General features: G+C 33.5%; 1 long non-coding RNA gene across 1 annotated transcript; it reads right to left on the minus strand.

The window, feature by feature from the left end:
• Positions 1–17,479: 17,479 nt before the first annotated feature.
• Positions 17,480–19,719, minus strand: LOC145284989 (uncharacterized). The gene is made up of 2 exons (XR_013868922.1): positions 19,400–19,719; positions 17,480–18,752 (listed from the first exon to the last, which is right to left on the minus strand). It is a non-coding gene; the product is annotated as an uncharacterized LOC145284989 (long non-coding RNA).
• Between the last annotated feature and the right edge of the window lie 1,926 nt (positions 19,720–21,645).

The raw sequence follows: 21,645 nt of genomic DNA on the forward strand, positions 1-21,645 counted from the left end.
TTGCACTGTTAACTTGAAATGATAAATATGAATAAAACAAATTTTTTTGGAATATAAATTTAATCAACGCCATTATGAAAACTTATTTTTTATAATTTCTGATTAAAAGTAAAGCTTTGCACTCACTTAACAACTTAAGAACTATACATTTAAAACAAATGTAGCATTATTGTAAAACTAATAGACACCCCGGTTTACAAGACGGGGGTCGTATATATATATATATATATATATATATATATAAGTGAACGTGTCTGTGTGTGTGTGTCTGTGTACATTTCCCTACGCAATAACTCTGTCAATTTTAAGTTTACAGACTCGAAATTTGATGTACAGGGTACTGAGATTTGGGAAAATCTTTGTGATTGGTTTTCGACCAGAAATTTGGCTGTTAAGGGGTCAAAGTTCAACGATTTGACCTTTGAGAACTCTACCAAACTCCTTCGCCAATTTTGGGTCTAAACACTTGAAATTTTAGATATAGGTTCCTTGGACATGGATCTAACTTAATAACTTCAGTTGAGCCCAAAACAATAAATGTTAAGGGTCATAATAGGGGTCAAAGTTAAAAAAATTAACCGCCTTTTTTTTTTTTTGCTCAACATACACCTCCAAACACCCGGATAATGCCGGGCTGAAATGCTAGTATATATATATATATATATATATATATATATATATATATATATATTTATATATATATATATATATATATATATGACGCGGTTAGTGGAAGAATGATGTAAGCACCACTTGACAATTTTCATAAAAAGATAAGGTTAAATGTAGCTATTTTGCTTGTTGCAATTTTCTATTTTCCAGAATGATTTGAATATTAACGCAAACTTTTCCGGGCCACCTATTTTTATGAAACATTTTTCTTGCAAGAACATGCTTCTCCAACCCTGCACTTTTGTACAATTCATTTTGAAGAACTGCTGACATATTCTTCTCCACTATTTCGCTTCCATTTTGTTTCTCTTTCCCACTGGTCAACCCTCTTTCTTCCAGTCATATTTGAAGGGGCTTACAAAATTAAATTTTTTTAGACGTTATCCACCTTTCAACAGACGTATCTCAAAGATTCAAACACTTATTTTCACATTAATGCTTTAAATTCAGCAATGATTTTTTTGTGATTAGATCCTCCTTGATATTTTATGCGTTTTGTGACAAAAATCTCATAATTTCAACTTTTGGCATTTACATCATTCTTTAACCAAATGCGCCATATATATGATGTCCAAAAATTATGAAATAATAAAAGGATGATTTTGGTCATGAAAACAGATATAGACAACCTCGTAATCCAAAAGGTCACAGTTTGTATATATGAACAGTGACTGTATGTATATATGTATATATGCTAGATGAACCGTCTAGACCAGGTCTGGTATACTCCTAAAATTATGTGAATCTTGTCTGTATGCACATTGGATGACATCAACAAAGATTGTCATCTACTAAAGTAAATGAAAGATATGGGGAAGATCTTTTGTAACGTCTTAAACAACGACAAACAAATGCCGTCATCCATTAAAACCGTATGTGAACAGTGATTATATATATATATATATATATATATATATATATATATATATATATATATATATATATACAATACGTTTTTTTTAATGCACTATATCACTTTTTCTTTTAAATGTATCGCCTCTAATTTTATTTTAAATGTATCACCTCCCATTTGACTCGATTTTATTAATAAAAATTTTAAAAGAAAAAAAAGAAGTAAATCCCTCCATCCAGCTTATGAAAAGTGAGGGCGAAACTGGTCAGCTGACCCCCCCCCATCATATTGTTTTTTTTTTTCTCTCATTTCCCACTTTTAATCATGAACAAAATCATCAAAATGGGTCTTCCTGTCATGGCTGCAATATATATATATATATATATATATACTAAACGAACCGTCTTGACCAAGAGTATGTTATTGCTAAAACTTTGCTAAAACAAGTGGAATACGTCTGGAATATTCTTTATTATGAAGTAAATAAATGATGAAGTAACAAACGGATTCATATTATTTGGATTCTATAAACTGTTGTTCTCATCTTAACTGTTATTTGCACAACATTTTGGTTGGTGTAAGATTCGACCTTCTTCAGGTATATCTTGTCAAACTTACAAGGATCTGTGGTGTAATGGATAGAATACTTGGCAAAATTCAGTTGTAAAAATTACACTCTTCTAGAGGCTGAAGGTGCAATCCTTGATGCGAGTGGCATCCAAAATACAATTGTAAATTACTTAGGACTTCTACCCAGTCATGGCTGATGAAATGAGAGCATGCTACGCCCATGTGTTAAACAGTGTTCTGTCTGAAATTCCATACAAATTCCCGAGTTCAACAGAATAATTCTCGAGTTTGACAGAAAAATTCCCAAGTTCGACAAGAAACACCCGAAGACAGTCAGAGGTTAAATCAATCAAAACATTGTTAAAATAACACTCAAGATGAAAACAGTAGTTTGAAGAATTCAAATAATATGAATAATCGATTGTCATCTAAAAAATTCAGAACTATAATAACAAACAGATGACGTCATCCATTAAAACAGAGAACAAAGACGTCCTGTACAGCTCATCTACATGAACATCTAAACTCAGAGGATCTCGTATACTACTAAAAGTTTTTGGACCTTGTGTGTCTCTTGCTTGTTGGTTATTTATCTTCCGCCTACACTACGAAGATGTGTTGGAAAGTGGAATTGAAGAGTCAACGCCCTAAGGAAAGAGCACTTTAGCTTGCAAAAAATGCCTGGGCAGCCCCGTCGGTATTCCCTAGTAGGGACGCCTCAGGAAATTAGTAATAAACTAACTCCTTCTCAAAGAGAAGGAAAAATCTGAGAGGGTAGGTTTCATAGGACCAGCAAGATACCTCAGTTGTTACTGTGAACATTGGAGTATGTCACAAATGAAAAATGTAACAATAATACAAAGTTATAGCAGATATGATATCATATGAGGTGATATGATATCGGATGAAGTGATGTGTGATAAACCTTCCTATAACTTTCTTTTATCGTTTTTGCTTTTTGATTTCTAAATATAAAGATAGCTATATGTTTTAAGTAGCATCAGCATAGCCTGTGTCGATAATTTTCTCCGTAAGTGTTGTGATGTGTCCACCCTATGGATAATAATAAACTCTTCCATTTATTTTAAAGACAGGGAGAATATGTCTTTCCACCTTAGCAAACAGGTTATGCTTGAGTCTTGCATTCATGGCAGTCGGATTAATGTAGACTCACACTCTTCAATTGTTGCATTTGCTTTTCTGTTCAATATATTTTGTTTACATTAATTCCCAAGTTATGTTTTTCTTCCAGACCTTTACGGGACCACAACAGTAGAATACATTATGCTTCTTGCAGGTACCAATGTCAAGTCATTTTCTTTCAACATTGACTGATATAAGGAATATGTAGTCAAGATAGATTATAAACAAATAGGCAGCTATAGTATTACCCTGAAGAACTTCAGCAGTGATCTAAAAAAAAAAAAAAAAAAGAAAAAATTGGTGTCTCTGTTAGACATTTATACCTTAAACTGAGTTTTGTTGTGCAAAATCATTATTGCATCAACAATCAACAAGCTGGAATACTGTACGCCAGAAATATTTCCTTAATCTCTTTTTGATCACATCGAACCTCTCGTGTCTAGCCACAGTAAGGGCTGAAGTAAAATGTTGCAAGTCATGTGACCATTTATGCAATCAGGTCACACACTACTCAGCCATCAAGATCCTGCCCTAAGGAATTATGGGCTATTACTAATGTCTTAAAGGTGGACCTGTTTTGGGTTTTTTTTTTTTAACCTCTCTGCTCAGGGTTAGTCAGCAAGTTTGTGGCCCCACTAGAGAAACCAAATATTTCCTTATGCATATTTTCAGTTCTGCAGTGCAATTAGAGTGCAAATTGATTGAGAGATGATAACAGTATGTGTGCAAGAAGTGTGAGACAATAGAGACAAATAAGGACTCAGATGTTGAAAAAGTATATTTGGATATTGAGACCAGTGAGATGGTTCAGAAATTTTGTTTTGTTTGTGATAACATTGGAGCACAGTTGGTGCTGCTATAATTGCAAACGTTGGAAATTATCATCATTGTCGTCGCCGTCATCATCATCATCATCATCAGTTTAATGCATGTTTTATATGTTGGCATATCTTGGACACCTTTAAAAATTGACTTTTAAACTAACTTATCTCTGACTAAGTCTTTATAAACTGACCTTGCTACCGCAACTACTCAACTAAGAACTCTCATCCATTCTTTCAATGTGGTAATACCATCAAAATCTTTCTTTTTTTTTTTTTTTTGCTAAGGACCCCCCCCCCTCCGCTTCATTTTTTATACAACACTTTATTAAAAATGTTTTATAAAGAATGAGGGGGTCCTTGAAAACAATGTGGCATGAGGCCAAAAGGGAATGGGGGTGGGGAGAAGTCATCCACTTTGTCTATTCCCTAAGCTAGTTTATCACTCATCATAATGCCTCATTCACTCCGTGGGCCTAAGCTATTGAAATATCTGCACATGAATGGATGTTTTTCAGAATGTTATTTACAAAAACATGATAGACATTTTTTTATTTACAAACCAAAAAATACAATTTTTTAGTGACAAGGAATAAAGATATGTACGTACAAATATTAAAAGAAAACAAAAATTGAACATGAAAAGAAAAGGAAAACATGTCGAATGATGGGGGATGGGATATTACTAGGCATCTCTCTATAGTATAGGTAGCAAGATCAGTTGGAAAAGAAAGGCCAAGAAAAGCCATGGGAGGAAGTGATAATAGCGGATTTGAGATCAAAAGAGATAAAGATGTGACTAAATGTAGGTTAGTTTGAAAATCAATTTCGAAAAGCCGTCCAACACATGCCAGCATGTAAAACAGATGTTAAACCGATGCTGCTGCTGCTGCTGCTGCTGCTGATGCTGCTGATGACGACGACGACGACGACGACGATGCATATGCAAAGATGCGGTTTCTGATGAATTATTTAAGTAAGGTGACCCTTTTTAATAGATATTTTACTTTTAGTTCTTTCACTGCACATTGAATTCTGAATGCAAATGTAAATTTGAGAATCCCTATATGCAGCAGCTGACGCAAACTGATACTTTAAACATTTCCTGGCACTTACTAAAAATGTTCCAGTGATGTATTTTTTATGTTTTCTTATCTCTATGAATGACTTTGTCTGTTCGTCGGTTGGTGTGTCACGCCTTCGTTTCAAATAGCATCCGCTTTACTAAGTGCACAGATTGAAAAGACACATCTTATATTAAATGCATCCAAGATGTTGTAAAGGAGGCTCCATCCATCGGTTGCTCTATCATACTTATGTTTGGAAATAGATTTTCTTTATCTGTCATGCTTGAAATATCATTTTCAGTAGTCTGTGATACTTAAGTTTGAAAAAGCATTTTTATTAGTCTGTTATGCTTAAGTTTAGAATAGTGTTTTTATTAGTCTGTTATGCTTAAGTATGAAATAACATTTTTTATTCTGTTATACTTAAGTTTGAAATAGCATTTTTATTAGTCTGTTATGCTTAAATTTGAAATAGCATTTTCAGTAAAATGTCAAACTTAAAGTTGACATATCATTTTCAGTAGTCACTGCTTAAGTTTGAAATAGCATTTTCAATAAACTGTTATGCTTAAGTTTGAAATAGCATTTTCAGTAGTCTGCCATGTTTTAATTTGAAATAGCATTTTCAGTAGTCTGTCATCTTCAATTTGAAATAGCATTTTCAGTAGAATGTCATGCTTAAATTTGAAATAGTATTTTTAGTGGTGACTCAAGTTTGAAATAGTATTTTCAGTAATCTGTTATACTAAAATTTGAAATACCATTTTTATTAGTCTGTCATGCTCAAGTTCGAAATAACATTTTCAATAATCTGATATGCTTAAATTTGAAATAGCATTTTTAATAGTCTGTCATGCTTAAATTTGAAATAGCATTTTAAGTAGTCTGTTATGCTTAAATTTGAAATAGCATTTTTAGTAGTCTGTCATGCTTTAATTTGAAATACAATTCTCAATAGAATGGCTTGCCTGCTTAAATATGAAATAAAATTTTCAGTAGTCAGTCATGCTTAAGTTTGAAATCGTATTTTCAGTAATCTGTCATGCCTAAATTTGAAATAGTATTTTCATTAGTCTGTCATGCTTTAATTTGAATAGTTTTTTCAGTAGTTCGTCATGTTTTAATTTGAAATAGCATTTTCAGTAGTTTGCTATGCTTTAAATTTGAAATAGCATTTTTATTAGGTCATTAGGATTAAATTTTAAATAGCATTTTCAGTAGTCTGTCATGCTTAAGTTGTAAAATAATTTTTATTTGCTTTGTTTCAAAATCTTCATGTCGATGACACGCTGTGTTAAGATCAAAAGTTGTTGTTAGGACATGTCAGTTAAGAATAATATCCGGGCATAGGGGCTTTCATATTGTCTACTTTATTTGAATGAGCAGGCCCTTCACAACATCTATGTTTTTTGTGGTGAATCCTACTTCATAAGCGGCCCTGTCGGTGGGGCATTAGAATACGCTGACTGCCCCCCTGCAGAGGGTAAAAGTCCCTCAATGGGGGTCCTGGATATGACCTTAAACTATATCCAGTGGTGAGGCCCCCAGCTTGTGGGCTTTGAGGAGTGTGGAGCCACCCTTTAATTACCATTGCTCCCAGGTCCACTCTGACCCGGAGTGGTAGTACCTGTTAGGGTCCCAACTATGGGTTGCATAGAAACCGACGTGAAAACAACAAATATATTCTATTAAAAAAATTTTCTTCGCCATCTTTGGATTCTGCATTAAATAACCCGAACAGGGTTGATATGCCGTAAAACAAAAACAACCAACCAACCTACTGCATAAGCTGAGGTAATTGAGAACAGTAAATAGACATTGTCTTCTTTTCATACTTACGCTTGACATTTAAGTTTAAAATAACATTTCCATTAATTTTTTACACTTAAGTTTGAAGATAGCTTTTCATTAAGCTGTCATGCTTAAGTTTGAAAATAACATTTTCATTAGTTTAGCATGCTTTTCTTTTCTTTTTTAATTAGTTTTTCATCCCAAACAAGGCACAGTGCCACTTTGATGTAGGGGGCTACTATCAGGGACATAAGTTGCAGGGATACTATGTAGGGAGTTGAGCAGCAAGATGTCTATTCTCATTACACTTGAATTTCTACATGTCAGAAAAGTTGGGGAAGCAGGAACCTGGGGGGGGGGAATTCCAGAGTAGCAGTTCTGGAGAAGAAACTATTGGAGTAGAAGGCGTTCTTACATCTAGGGATCTCTACTGTGTAGGGGTGGGACTTTGCTGCTTGTCGAGTTTGATGCTTATGTTTGAATAACTTTTCTTTGCTCTGTCATACTTGAATTTGAAAAACCATTTCCAGTAGTCTGTCATTTTATCTTTACATAGCTTATGCATTTTCTATAATGTGCTTACCCTTGCAATCCATGTTTATTTTGATTGTATGTAATCTTTAACATAGATTTTTATATTAGTAATTGCATCTGTAATTTTTAGCCTCTTTTTATGCATCAGGTTTCATAGCCATCTTATGTTTTTCTTTGGCAAAACTCTGTGGGAAATAATGTTTTTGTTTACCCTTATTCAACCCAAAGAAGGCATTTGAATGTAAGAAGCGACTATTTGGGATTATGCTTATGTAGAGAGTTGAGCAGCAAGATGTCTGTGTACATTGCATTTAAATTACTGCATGTTACTATAGTCAGGAAACAGGAAAGAGAGAGGGAATTCCAAAGCCTAACAGTCTGAGGAAAGAAACTATTAGAGTATAACACTTCTGGCATTTAGGGACCTCTACAGTTGTTGTGGTAGGATCCACCTAATTAGCATATGTGGAGTGTCAACCATATAAATATGGTTGGTACCGTAAAGATGAGAGAGACCCAACGAGACAGAGAGTCGACGACTACTCAGCCGACATCTTCTCTAGGGACGGTCTCCCCATGACTATAGCAATGGAGTCTATGTAAATATTGTATATACTTTCTTGCTCTCATTAAATCTGTCCTATTTTACTTTTCTGTTGTAGTTACTTATTTCCATGTGTTCAGTCGAGTTTCAACAACAGTGAAGGGGTGGGATTTTGCTCTGTCAGGTTAGTTGGGAGTATATACATTGAAAGGGCACAAGTACTGCTAGTTTGACAGTGAATATTCCATTGAAATACTTGTAAAACAGGCACAATATCTTTTTGGATCCTGCCTAAGACTGAGAGACGAGTTGCAGCTGCATCAACCCAGATATGGCAACAATACTCCATGCAGAACGAATGGTGGCTTTGTAGAGATATAGCATATTGGGAGATGTGAGGAGTTTTGTAGCACAATAGAGTGGGCCCATCTCCTTTGAAGCCGTCTTGGCAATGTCTTCAATGAATTTATTGCCTGTAAATATTAAGTTGAAGAGTTTGAATGAAGAGCTCTCATGTTATTAGTCATGGTAATTGGTAGTTGAGAAGGTTTCTATTAATTGTCAAAGGAAAGAAGCTTACACTTAGCAGCATTAACTATTACCATCTATTTATGTCCCCATTTCACTACAGACTGGAGGTTATTCACTAAGGTTTTAACTATTGTACATTTGTTTTCCCCCTCATGTCTGTTATAGAGCGTGGTGTCATCAACAAAGATACCCATCTTACAGACAATTTTATTAGGGAGGTCATTTATGAATATCAGGAATAATAAAGTTCCATGTATTGATTCCTTTGGCACACCCACATTTTTATCATGTTGATTTGATGTATAACCATCAAGGACAACCCAGATTTTTCTCTAGTCTAAAAAGAATTTGATTATATTAAGTATTCGTCCAGTAATACCATATGATTTAATTTTTATAAGATCTTTGTGCCAGACTCTGTCAAAGGACAATTAACCATTTAGTAATTGATTGTGTAGTTTAATTTAGTTGTATGCAAAGGGTTTGAAATGAGGGTGGAAGTCCTTTATAAAAGTTCAGATATTTTCGATTAATTTTGAAATTGTTACAATGAGTGTTAGACATCATTTAATAAATATCCACCAAATTTCAGTTTCTACTACTAGCCCGGACCTTTATTATTCCTGATATTCATAAATGACCTCCCTAATAAAATTGTCTGTAAGATGGATTTATTTGCTGATGACACCATGTTCTATAACAGACATGTGGGGAAAACGAATGTACACATATCCAAGCAAGGCAATGGCTGAAACCTTAGAGAATGACCTTCTGTCTGTAGTGGAATGGGGACGTAAATAGATAGTAATATTTAATGCTGCTAAGTCCAAGCTTCTTTCCTTTAATATTTACAAGAAACCCTCTCAACCACTGATTGTCATGACTACTAATACACTATCTGAAAGCTCTTCATTTAAACTCTTTGGCCAAACATTCACAGACAACATGAGTTGGAACAAATTCATTGAGAACATTGCTAGGGCTGCTGCAGAGAAGGTGGGTTCTCTCTATCATGCGAGAAAATTACTTCCACCTTAGAGTATCCTATATCTCTATCTCTCTAAAACAATTATTCGTCCATGCATGGAGTATTGTTGTCACATCTGAGCCGGTACATCTACCACTAGTCTCTTGCTCTTGGACAGAGTCTAAGAAATCATTAATCAAGCAAGATTCCCTTCATTTCAATTTCTTCTTAAGATTCCTTAAGCTTAAGCTTTAAATATTAAGCATTTTCTAAAATCAAAATCATGTAATGGATTTTGATTAAAAATTGGAATAAGTATTTTAGAATTAAGGTTTAGTATAATTGTATTTTGGTTTTAATATTTGTAAAGGGTTATAAAAGTAGTGTAAAACAGTTCTGTTCACAAAATTAATTTTCCCATGCCGGGGTGGGTATTCTTCTAGTTTATATATCAAATATTCCATCAAGATGCAAAGCGTATTATACATAGAATATATTTCCCAAGTCTTTGAAGATTGAGTGTAGCGATTTCTTTTTGATGCCTCACTCATTAATGGGTTAATTTCCAACCTACTTTCCCTATCAACCTTGGATATTCTCTGCAACAGGAGAAATCATTCTGAAGCAGACTGCTTCTTCATCTTCTTCTGAGACAGGACAATTTTTTTTTTACTGCAGGTTATTTTTCTATGAAGAAATATAAGTTATCAGCAATTGGTGACTCACTCACATACATCTACTCTCTTTCCCTCTCTTATACACACACACACACACACACACACACACACACACACACACACACACACACATATTATTTAAAACTGTACAAAAGGTCAGAAAAACATTGGTACCGTCGGTTTCAAGCCTAACATAAGGAGAACCAGTTAATGGTAAATAATGTTAGGCTGTCATCAGCCATATTATATTATTATATGACTGATGAGAGCCTAACATTATTTACCATTAACTGGTCCACCTTATGTTAGGCTTGAAACCGACGGTACCAATGTTTTTTAACCTCTTGTATAGTTTTGAATAAATAAATATTAAGCTCTTCTTTTGAAAATTTATATATATATATATATATATATATATATACTACACATATATATTATCTATGTAACTTATTTAAGAAAGATATTCTTTTAAGAGTATATGTGTGCGTGTATGTATGTGTGTGTGTGTGTGCCATTGTTCTTATTGAATTAATGTGGATTCTCAGTATACATACATAAGTAATGCTATAAAATTACTCTTTAAAGAACATCTTTCTTAAATGTTACATAGATAATATATTTGTGGCAAACACTTATTTGTGATAATATATAAATATCTGTGGCCTGATCCTCAATGGTAGACTATTGACTCGCTAGTTGTTGGTTCGATCCCAAGCTTGGGGATGGGTGCTAGTCAAGCTACACCCAAGAGATGTGTTGTAACACATCTCTTGGGCGAAACAATCTGTGGATGACATTATAAGCCTCTCTCTTGGGTTGAGCACTATTGTTAGTGATATCTCCTGATACTACTTCATCATAATGCAAGTTTTTTATAAATAAATAAATAGAGCACTGCGGAAGTGACGGTCAATGCTTATATAAAAACATTGTAGTTATCATTACTATTAGAGCCTGTCCCCATGGTCTGGTGGTTAATGCTATTGGTTATTGACTTAGTAGTTGTTGGCTTGATTCTAGCTTGGGATGAGTGCTGGCCTAACTATACTGAGGAGCTGTGATACAACAAAACAGTCTGCGGATGACTATATATATATATATATATATATATATATATATTAGCGTTGGGATGATTAATCGGAATCGAAAAAATCGGAGCTTTTTAGAGTATCAGGATCGGAAAAATTTAAGCCTATTTATCGATGCCAAAACCGATTCCTTAAATTATCTTTTATATTTGATTTTGGTTTAAGAAACATCTTCCACTGCTTGTAGTAATAATAAGATAATATTTATTGATTTAAATTTCCAGTAAGACTAAAATCTCTAGATCATCCCCTCACAAGTGTGTTTTTACGTTTGAGAAAATATATGCATATTTAAGATGTTTTTTTTTTTTACAATAAACGGGACAAAATAACGCTTTTATAGGTAAATATTTAGAGATTTATAAAGAATCGGAATCGGTAATTGTATCGGAATCGGGAAAAATATTGGAATCGTCCCATCACTAATATATATATATATATATATATATATATATATATATACATATATATATATATATATATATATATATATATATATATATATATATATATATATATATATAAGAGCAAATAGTTAATAAAACATGTTAAAAAACACTTTGAAAAAGAGTTAAAAACATATTTAATTTGAAAAGGAAACACTAAATAAGTAGATAGTCCTTAATCCGCAGAGTTTCGAAGAAATACTTTCCTTCTCATCAGAGGGTAGAAATTAGCAAAATGCGAGATCGGATTTTGAATGCAAAAGTATTTGATGAAACTGCAAGTAAGTCAAAGATCTTACTTGATAACAAAAAGTGAAGCATAGGGAATAGGGTGAAGAAAAAGGTGATTTCATGTGAATGTATAGTCTGGTGAATGACGGTAAAATCCAAAAATGTAAATCCAAGAAAGTTAGTTAAATTTCCATTTGCACAAGTAAAATGCAAGGAAGATGGTCCAAAATAATCCAAAAGGCCGAAATCCGTGGAATAATTCACAAATAAGTACAAAGAAAAGGGGAAAGAATTCAAATAATATTATTAAAAGAAAAATGATATGTGTTATCTCAGCTGCTGAGACAAGGTGTAATTAAGAAAAATGGATGAAGAAGAAGAGAGAAAAAAATGAGTGAAGAAGAAGAGAAAAAAAGATAGAATTAAATATAAAATAGAAAAGCAAATGTCAAAATGACCCAGACAAGACAACGTTAAAAGGCGCTAAAAATATAGGGCAAAACAAAGAGGTCAACTGAAAGGTACAGGTTATTATTTAAGAAAATATCAGCAGAAGTTATTAAAAAAAAAAATTTAAGGGGAGAGAATGGGCGATATCTGCAAATTCCGGATAAAGCACGTAAGTATGTAAGTAAATGCATATAGTAAAAATATAAGTAAATATATACAGGATATGAAAGTGTAGATAGAGTGATATATTTGATAGATAGGAATATTTAAACACCAAAACGGAAATTGCAGATTATTTTTATTTTATATATATATATATATATATATTGTAATTAAATTTTCAATATTTAAGTTTAATAAATATATATATATATAAATATATTGTAATTAAATTTTCAATATTTAAGTTTAATAAATATTCATTTTTCACTTTAAAGCATCTATAAATAAACAATAGAACATTAAATTCGAGTGACTGTGTCTTTATTCATTACTAGTCTACCTGTTGGCCTTAAAGGGAAAGATGAAAAATGTTCAAAACAAAAAGTGATTTTGAGATTATATTGTCTTTTATTGTCGTGAGAAAACATTTTTTTTTTAATGATGAGTGAAAAAAATAAAACTCAAAAAGCCTCCAGAGCACTACTGCAAGCACTAATTAAAATTAAGGCGGTCTTACTAAAAACACTTCTAAAACCAAGTTTCTACCTCTCCACCTCCTTGAAGAGAAAATATTTTTTAAGTAAGGCCTGAAAAAAAAAATCGTCAGTCTCCACAGAAATGCTACTAAAAGTAGTAAATATTGTTATAAATATGATTATAGTTATATATTGTATATTTATATTTTGATTAATTTTTTTTTTTAACTCAGTGGGGTTAAATTACGTTTATTTGTAAGGAAAACATATTAAAATAAGTTAAAATAAAAAAATATCGTTGACCTTGTGTATGCTTTGAATAGCAGCAATAGCTTTTAATATTGGACTTAAGACAGGGCGGCCATGAAATAGGTAAACAGACAAATTTTTTGAAAGTGGAAGTCACAAACTGGATGCACGGTTTCAACGCCCAAGCGAGCAAGCTGATCTGAATTTTATAATTATATAGATTAAAGTGATAGAATTCTTCGCAATTCGTTTCATCATCACTCAGATAAACACTATATATATATATATATATATATATATATATATATATATATATATATATTTTGTATAATATATACAGGATCCTGTATATATTATACAAAAAAAATATATATATATATATATATATATATATATATATATATATATTGCTCTTATTTCGAGAAAGGTTTTTCCCTAATAATAGAGCACTGTATGGGATTTCTTTTTCTACAAAAAAGTACAAGTATATATATATATATATATATATATATATATATATATATATATATATGTATATATATATATATATCGCTAACAAAAACAAATAAAAACATCTACATAAAAGTGATACATTTAGTAGTCCTGCAAGGTTAGCTGCGTGGTAGAGATTTAGGTGTGCCGATTTTGAATCTCGCTAGATTCAGCCACTCTGATGAGTTATGGATGATGAAACACGTGTCAGTGGATAATCATATTTTAAAAATAATATATATGTCGCTCCCCATTTAGGGGATACCAGGTTGGTCAAAGGGAGAATTATTCCCAACACGCATTTAGGTAAAAATGCACTTTCGTATAAATACTTGAATTCATTCAAGAAAGTATCGCTAACAATAACAAATAAAAACATCTACATAAAAGTGATACATTTAGTAGTCCTGCGAGGTTAGCCGCATGATTAGGCTTCTTATCACGAGGTGCTGATTTCAAATCTCGCTAGATTCAGCCACTCTGATGAGTTATGGATGACGAAACACGTGTCAGTGGATAATTATATTTTAAATATATATATATATATATATATATATATATATATATATATATATATATTATCTTCAATGAATAAGAGTGATGAGTAAGATGTCAAAAATACAGAAAACAAACAAAACATTTTTCAAAAATTTCTATAAGCAGCTTCATTACATTATTATTTTATAAATACGGTCATGTTTGATCCTAATCTGCATAATTTTTATTTGTTTTCTTTTATTTTTTATTATTGATTTTCACCACCACCCCACAAAAAAAAAAAAGAAAAAGAAAAATCACTGCTACTCGGATGTAAGGGGCTATTTTTTAAGACTAAAGCTACAGCGACACTGTGTAAGGAGTTGAGCAGCAAGATTGTCATTACACTTGAACTTTTGCATGTCAGTACAGTCAGGGAATTCCAAAATCTAGCAATTTTAGGCAAGAAACTACAAGAGCAGAAGGCTTTCCGGCATCTAGGGATCTCTACAGTGTAGGGTGCGACTTTGCTGCTTGTTGGGTTAGTTGGGAGTATTTAAGTCAAGGAGGTACAAGTGCTTCTATCCGACTTGATTCTTCATGACAATTTGGTGTGGCACTAAACAAGGCCTATACGTTTTTGTATTATTTGTAAATTATTATTAATTCTATTATTATTATTATTATTATTATTATTATTATTATTGAGAAAGGAATGAAAACGATGCTTGATTAATTCAGAGGATGACTCCATTAGACATAAAAACGACCATGATGTACGCTGTAGGGAAGTGGTAACATGTTCTACAGATGAGGAGTTCTTGGCAAGCAACTATGTTCATGGAAGATCCGTTTGATTTTAGGTACACAGGGAAAGAAAGGAAAGTTCTTTGCGATGTTGGTAGCAATATGATAATTTACTGAAGTGGAGAGGAACAACATCTATAATGGCATATGTGTTTTTTTTTAATGGAAATCGCTCCAGACAAGGCATAAAGTCACTTGATGTAAGATGCTAAAAAAAAAGGTCAAAAACTAGCAAATGATAAGTATTAGAAGGATAGATTTTGAATCAGAAAACTGCAATTCTTCCCACTTTGTCTAAAGTATTCTTTATGGAATGTGATGACTAACGGACAAAATAAGGGAAGTGAGAGGTATGAGGCTGACAAAAGTAAACCCAAGGTCCACTTTATACTTTCTGTTCTTAGTTTTCACGATCACTATTTTGAAAGACTCTTAATGAGCTTTGCAAAAGCAACATATTTATATACAAGGTAAAAGTGAGCAGAAGGTTGGCAAAAGGTGTGATGCTCGCAAACATTCATATTGGAAGGGTATCCAGATTAACTAAATCAACTTTATTTAACAGCTTCATTAACACAGGAACACAAGAATATAAGGCAAGTTGGTTCAGCAGGCATGTATATGAATGTAATCAAATCGAGGTTTCAAACAAGAATTTGTGCCTCGTCTCTAGCTGAGCCATGGCAAAAGGTGAGTAAGGCAATACACGTCTGAAAATGCTGTTTATCTTTTCTCTTCATTTACGTTCATATTAAATTTAAATATCTGCATGGAAAGGAAATTCTGAAGGACAGTAGTCTGAGGAAAAAGCTATCAGAGTAAAAAGTTTAGCGATGTCTATAGTGAAGAGGTGGGATTTTGCTGCTAGTCGGGTTTTTCCGAGATATTTATTTTGAGGGGTGGGGTACAAGTGGAATAAGTTCGTTGGAGCACATTCCATGGAAGTACTTGTAAAACAAGTACAAGGATGCTGCATTGAGGCGATAGACAGTGGCTGTAGTTTGGTAGACAGTGCATAATGTATTCAGTTAGAATTTTTTTTTTTTTGCACTCTCTTCAAGAGAGAGAGACTGGTGGTTGGTATATTAGCCAAGATGTGGCAACAATACTCCATACACAAACAAATGGATTTCAGTTAAGCTTTTTGCATGTACAGTTTCACAAGCTGTTATGAATGTAGAAGTGCGTTTTGATAATCAAGCTTCAACTTGATAATCTGCTGCAACTGAATAGTGTGCATAGAGAAGAACAGAGATGAAGATAAATCCCATCAAAAAGGGATGTTAGATTGCTGGATTAAAAAGTAGTAAAGTATAGACATGTAAAGCTTCATTTAAGAAGACAATCTAGTTGAGTTTCATTGGATCACTGAAGTTAAGCAAAGTTGTGCATAGTCAGTACCAGAAGAGTAACCATTTAGGAATAGAGGGTGTTCTATAAGAGAACGTCAACACTTCCCTGCAAGAGCTGTAAAACCTTAACATCGTTATCTCCCCTAATGGACATATACATGCGATTGGAGACTGCTTCTGAATTTCATACTCCCATGATAATTCCTCCTTTGGAGGAAGCTAGTTCAACCCACCTAGAGTAAGTGCTGCTTTAGTACAGGACAGTATCAGTAGTATGTACTGAAAACCATTGCACAAAAGGGACAACAAAACCTTTTTATAAAAACAACAAAGGGATTTATTTAATTACCTATACTGTTCGGTATGGATGGAAGAAAGTCAAGAAAATGAAAAATTAGAAAGTTTTTTGAGACTCAGAAGTCTCAAGAAAGTTATCTTCAGGTGGAGATAGCTGATGCTTGAGCGTCCAGTGGACAGAGGAAATAAAGGGAGTGTCTTTCTTCGTTGTTTTCAGGATTCTCTCTGCTGACTCATCATGATTCCCGAAGGGGCTAAAGTATTTTATTGAGATTGTTGGACTGACTTCCTCATCTTGGTTGTTATAGTCACAACGTTTCAGCCGTTTTGCCCTCCGGCTTTCATCAGGTGTTTTGTATCGAACTGGGGAACCGTTTGTTAGGAGTCTCGAACCCAACCCTTTATTATTATTACGAGGCAATTATGGCCGAGTGGTCCTAGACGTTGTATCAAAGTTTACAGCTACCCAAAGGTGCTGAGTTCATTCAAACAGAGAATCAGCAACTATGTCCAAGAGCCTAGCTGGAGTCCGAACATAGTACCCCCGTAATAATAATAATAAAGGGTTGGGTTAGAGACTCCTAACAAACGGTTCCCCAGTTCGATACAAAACCCCTGTTGAAGGCCGGAGGGCAAAACGGCCGAAACATTGTGACTATAACAACCAAGATGAGGACAATCTCAATAAATGAAAACACCTCATCTCAAAATTACAGACAATTACTATGGGGCTAAAGTAGTTCTCCAGGGGACAGATAAAGTCAATGTGTCTTGCAAGTGTGTAAACAAATTGTCTAGCAGGGATATTTCTTCGCAAGTGAAAATAAATCTGTCTTTATGTCTGATACAGCTTCTCTTTTTAACTAAATCAACTTTATTTAACAGCTTCATTAACACAGAAACACAAGAATATAAGGCAAGTTGGTTCAGCAGGTGTGTATATGAATGTAATCAAATCAAGGTTTGTTGGTCTAAAACAAGAATTTGTGCCTCGCCTCTAGTTGAGTTATGGCAAAAAGTGAGTAAGGCAATACACGTCTGACTAGATTGGCATCGTGACAGGAACTGATCAATTTGCTCACTAAACTCTTAGCGGAAACGAGACAGGTATGTATGAGCAGCAGGTTCCCAATGCCTATGCAGCTACACAAATCTGTGCATAATAAATAGCACATGAAATGATATCAAAAAGATTTTATTCAGAAAAGATCAAGAGGATGCCCATCAAAAACCGACCAGATCAGGGTTGAAACTGGCATGCTGCTCCAAAACCTTGATGTGGCATAATTTTGTTTTCAAGCATGTGATGAAGTCTCCTTGAAGTACTTAAAATCCAAATATTTCTCATAAAGATCTGTTTTCCAAAATGCCACCTTATTAGTGAAAATAATAAACTAGAAATAAAATAGGCGTTTCTATGATTTGTTTTTAAATCAACAAGAAAGGCACAATTAGTTTGGTTAATAAAATTCTGGAAACATTGAAAGAAGACAACATTTCTGTAAATGTTGTGGCAAAGTATATGATAACACGACAGGAGTGAAGGAAGATGTTCTGCTAAACATTCTTGAAATCAACCCAAAAGCAGAGTTTGAAAATTGTGCGAACCACAGTCACAATTTGGTGTGTGTCCATCATGATCATCATAATCATCATCCTGGTTGTTGTTGTTGTTGTTGTTACGATTGTTGGTGTTATGGGTGTTGTTGTTAAAGTTGTTGTTACGGTTGTTGGTTTTATAGTTGTTTTTATGGTTGTTGTCATTGTTACTTTTAATGTTGTTATGATTGTTGTTATGATTTCTTTTTATAATTATTTTTTATGGTTGTTTGTGTTACTGTTATTGTTACGATTGTTGTTGGTGGTTGTAGTGAAGGAGAAGGAAGTGGAAGCGGAAGAACTTTTGGTTTTCTGAAAATGCTGTTTATCTTTTCTCTTCATATACTCCTTATTGGGAAGTGCTCCCTTGGATTGTGATACAAGATGAGTTTCTAGCCATGATGCTGTGCAAGTAATCCATAAAGAGTGTGATGAAGACATTGCAGCATTCAACATCTGTTGAGAAAAGGAGAAATTTTTTAGGGAAACCAATTCTGATGCAAAATTATTTCTAAACTATTCAACAATTCTTGTTTTCTCTCTCTCTCTCTCTCTCTCTCTCTCTCTCGTCCTGGATATGACCTTAAACTATATCCAGTGGTGAAGCCCCCAGCTTGTGGGCTTTGGGGAGTGTGGAGCCATCCTTTAATTACCATTGCTCCCAGGTCCACTCTGACCTGGAGTACTAGTATCTGTTAGGATCCCAACTATGGGTTAAATAGAAACCGACTTGAAAACAACAAATATATTCTATTAAAAAAATTTTCTTCAAAATCTTTGAATTCGGCATTAAATAACCTGAAAAAGATTAATATGCCGTAAAACAAAAACAACCAACAACCATCTCTCTCTCTCTCTCTCTCTCTCTCTCTCTCTCTCTCTCTCTCTCTAGGGGCTCTTTCAGTCTTTGACAGACTATGGCTACCCATGAAGGGGTGCCTGCTCATGAAATTTTTGTGGCAGGAGGTACACAATCTCCATCCACACCTCTCCTGAGTCGACATTGTTAAATACCAGTGGCAAGTGAAGTGTATGTACAGGACAAAAGTGGAGAACATACACAGCGCCTAGAATTTCCAAATAGTCACCAATCTGGTACTAACCAGGCTCAACATTGCTTAACTTCTGTGATCTAACGAGAACCGGTGTGTCAACACAATTATGCCGTATATATCTTCTCCTCCTTGCTCGTCTTTTCTCCTCTTCACCTGTGCTTGCGCATCACTTTCACTACACTGATGAAGACTGAAGGATGGTTCGAAAATTATGTATGTGTAAAAAAAGTTAAAAATTTGTTTTTCATAATAATATTTTGTATTCCTGCACGTCACCAATAGAAAACGAATCAAGAAAAGTTATAAACTGTTATACTTTTCGTATTCTTTTTTTATACATTTTTACATATATATATATATATATATATATATATATATATATATATATATTATGCAAACTGTGTAGATCTTATATTTGTTTGTTTGTCCCTATGCACTTGATGACGTCATTATCATCAAAATTATGACGTCACAAATTGATGACATCATTAAAGAATGATGTTATCCATTAAAAGAGAATTGAAAGAACCGGTCACAGATGACGTCAAATTAGAGAAAGAGAATGGAGAAATGATCCTTAAATTAGATGATCCATGACTTTGCAAATCATGGAGTATCTAACAGACGAACTTAGTATACTGTAACTGTTACTAAACGGACTTTAAAAAAAAAATCATATATTGTTGTGTTTTTTATTATTATTACTTACATGTTTCTATTGTATATTTAATATAAATAGTTATTAGAATAGTTTCGAGAACTTGATAATTAACCATTTTTATGAATTTGTGCTGTACTTATTTACTAGTGGCTTTACGGCTCAAAACAGAAATGGGGATAGATCAAATAGCACACCTTCCTTATTCAAATTACTGCTAGCAAAAGAGGCACACGATAATGATAACTTCCTTGTTTTCGAATTTTCCATTTCCTCCTTGTGTTTACTTTTCTATTGAAATACATTATATTGTCTCTTTTTTTTTTTTTTTTTAAATGTTATTTGTTACTTCCTTTGTAATTTTCACTGTGAATATTGAATAAAATTGATGACATGACATCAGTACGAAGCGTCAAACCCATTTCCTTTCATGGCTGGGGGATACTTAAATATACTACTAAAAATCTGTGGGTTTTGTTTTGTTTTGTTTGCTTGAAAAATTGATATGCCGTAAAACAATACGAAGTATTAAATTTTTTTCCCCCAAAATTAGTGGATTCAGTATTAAATAATCTGAAAATAATTGATATGCCGTAAAACAATACGAAGTATTAAAAATTTTTCCAAAATTAGTGGATTTTTATTATATTATTTATATTTTTATTGTATTAAATAATCTGAAAAGAATATATATGCCGTAAAACAAAACAACTAAATCAAACTCGATGAATAAATATTTGAAGATATAAAGAATTTGAAACATGAAACCTTTTTTTCCAAAATTAGTGATTCCGCATTAAATAACGCAAAAAATGTTGATATGCCGTAAAACAAAACAACTAAACTATTCACGTCACCACCGCCACTTTTCATCTAATGAATGTTGCACAAAATGACGGGATTTCCAATTGCTCAAACATCAAGAAGAAGAATCATTGGTACAGAATCAGCAGGAGATAGTGGACTGACGGCACAGCATGAAATGAGTAGTGGCAGAGATTGTGAACGGATTAAAAATGGAAATTAATGATTACAATGTTTGCCTTGAAGACGTCGGAGACCGATTTTCATTTCTTCTGCATTTGAATTCAGTTATAATTTAAGATAAAAATTAAAAAGAGAAATTACAAATTGAATGTTCATAGCTTTCAAATTATTACTATAATGACATGGTGGTTACTCATTAGTGGAGTATGACGGCCACTCATTAGAATTAGGAGTAGATATGATGAAATTGGTGACGTTCTGAGCTGGAAGAAATACAGTTGCTTCTGATCCTAAAGATGATGATGATCATCATCATCATCATGAAGGTGACAGTAAGTAAGTGGCTGATGACGCGGAGTGACCACCTAGATGTGCCAAGTTTGAATCATGTTCATCCTGCTTTCAGGCAACCTTCACATAGTCCCCTCTTGATGTCTTTATAGAAAGAATTCTAACTGGAAAGATATCGAGGAAACGAATGGTAACAATATGAAATGAATGAATGATGCTCCTCCTCCTCCTCCTCCTCCTCCTCAACAATCATCATCATCATCATCATCCGGTTTTGGTATTTAAGATGTCGTGAATATTTTGGATTCTGGCATGGGCAGCACCAGGCAACATCTTACACCTACTCTCCATGCTGTCA

Source organism: Euprymna scolopes, chromosome 9 (assembly GCF_053919585.1).
Source record: "Euprymna scolopes isolate OS-2025 chromosome 9, ASM5391958v1, whole genome shotgun sequence".
Classification (NCBI taxonomy): Eukaryota; Metazoa; Mollusca; class Cephalopoda; order Sepiida; family Sepiolidae; genus Euprymna; species Euprymna scolopes.